A 2,647-nucleotide genomic window follows, 5' to 3' on the forward strand; every position below is an offset into this window, starting at 1 on the left:
AGATAATGAATGGAAGGAACAGAATAATCTTAGTAAATACTGCATATACACAATGAAAAGACACTTGGGCGCTGACTTGCGTGGTAAGCACGACGGTTTTTTTTTCCTCTCATATATTGAAAAAAAAAAAGTGTATCAATTTTATCAATCCCCTTTAATATATTAAAAATTCTATCATGCCCGCTCTTTTCCAACTATCTAAACTTTGTAACCCACTAATTTTCAATCTGCCCTTATATGGAGCATTCTACAGAGACCCATCATCAGCTTAGTCACTCGTCTCTGGATCTTCTCTACGACCTCCTGGGCCCCCAAGAAACCCGGGTGGCGAAATCTGTGGAGAGTAGCAAAGATGTGTAGTAAAGGAGAATATTAACTTCCTTATCTTTACTTATTAACGTGTTTTTCAACATCCAAGTAATCTTTCGAGCTATTTTATCAACTTTTGCAATATGCCCTCTGAACTTCAATTCTTCAGTAGAAGTGGCGTTTGCACTCTACGGCGCTTGGCCGCACGAAGAAAGGATTTGGTGGTTCAAATCTAGTCGCCGACTAGAGGAAATTTTTCTAAGTCTTTTTTCGACCGGTTCCCGAGTTAATCGATCTTTGGCACAAGCTAGCGGGTTTTTTCTCCCGGAAACTCGGGTTTTTTGTCCCGTAAACTCAAGAAAATCTACCGTCGAACCCACACTATTTTCAGACATTAAAAATATTGCGTTAGGGTTAGGGACCACGAGATGGCGACACTAGCTTGTCGCCTTCTGCACTGCGTACCGATGAATCAGTGATAGCCTTGGACCAGCTATCTCTCTGATTGGCTACCAGTGGAGATTGAACTGCTCACTCAGTCTCCAAACTTTAGATAGGGTAAACGGCCCCGCCTACTGCCTATACGGGAACAAATAGGCGTTAGCTGATTTTGAGAACTTCAATTCTTTGCTCTCATTATCTACAAGTCCCTAGCATCATCAATCTTGCAATCCAATACCATTAATACGATACACTGTATTTAACTTTTTCAACCCGAAGTACATAACCTTACCTTTTGCAACATTAAACTGACAATCATTAGCCTTTGCACACAACGCCAATTTTTTAAAATCATCCTGTAGGATATCTACATCACTTTTATCTACTATGGCTCCATAGTTTCATCATCAGCAAACATCTGAATATCTTCACTTAAATCTTTCCCTATATCATTAATATACAAATTAAAGAGCAATGACCCTACCACAGAACTCTGAAGCACACCACTGATCATCTTCATTCTTCTAGATTCCACTCCATTGTATACTATATGGTGTCTCTCTGTCGGCCCCTACCCATATTACTAGGGTTCATATATTTTTGAAACAAAAATACGGGACACTTTCGGTTTGAATAAACCAACATGTTTTTTTCTTTTCTTACTTACGAACATCAGCAAAGGAAAAGAATTTAATTAATTATAGCAATCTTAAAATTGAACTTTAAACAATACTAAATCATTGATCTTTTCCTGTGATATGCTTCTCACATGACTGTATTTTCTCAAGTAAAGAATGATTATGTTTTACCAAGTTATGAAATTCCACACAGTCCATATTGAAAAACATTTTAACAATGAGCATAGCTTTCACAGTTTCTACAGATAACCCATTCTTTTCGTTTGTCCATATCATTTCAATACTAGCATTTGTGCCAGGAATGCAGCAGAAGAACTCAACAATCTTCTTCAAATTTATTAATTCATTTACTCCAACACTGTTGAATAATTCATATCAAATTTCTGCTGTAGATTTTGCTTTAATTTCTTCTTTCTTCTCTGTAATTGCAAATTCAAGATCATCACCTCATCAAACAGTTCAGTTTCATTGATTTTTGTGTTTGGGCAGACCTCATCAATAGTTGTTACACTTTTCTGCATACTTTTCCAACTGAGACTGGCTTCTGATTTCTTCAATAAAATCCAAGACAAACTTTCAAAAGTAAGAGTGTCAGAAGACCATTCTTGGATGTATTCTATACAGGTGTTATAAAATTCATTTTAATAATTACCATAATTCTTCTCAGTGATGAGTCCATCTTCATTTAATGCCTTCAGGAAGGACTGTTCTTTCCTTGTAGCAAAATCATTATCTCGTCTCTGCTGAAGTTTCTATAAGAGGCTTTCAATAATGAATTTTGCTTCAGCAAGAGTGACTTTCTCACCTTCAGTTGCACAAATTTTTCCATGAAACATTTCAGATCGGCATTCAAGAAATGTGGCTATTAGCTCTGAAACTGAATTACTAAAGAAATTTTTTTGAAGCAATGGTGATTTATCAAGTGAAAGAGCATGTGATTTGAGAATTTCGTACATCTCATTCATCCTTTTGAGAGCATGGTACAGAGACAACCATCGCGTTTTTTAGAGCATGGTACAGGGACAACCATCGCGTTTTTGAGAGCACTAACACTGACTTGTACTCAGTATTTAAAAAGTCACAAAAACCTTTGGGTGTATGCACTCTAACAGTATAGATATAAAAATGCCGATATAATTTTTCAATGACAGCTTGAACGTCCATGGGCAATGTATCAGCTGCACATTGTATAACATTATTTATGATATAGGATGAACAACCAACTCCAATCAATGTACGATTCAATTTTGATTTCAATT

The sequence above is a fragment of the Typopeltis vanoorti genome, chromosome 26 (genome assembly GCF_054136105.1).
Source record: "Typopeltis vanoorti isolate ZY-2024b chromosome 26, IOZ_Tvanoo_1.0, whole genome shotgun sequence".
Classification (NCBI taxonomy): Eukaryota; Metazoa; Arthropoda; class Arachnida; order Uropygi; family Thelyphonidae; genus Typopeltis; species Typopeltis vanoorti.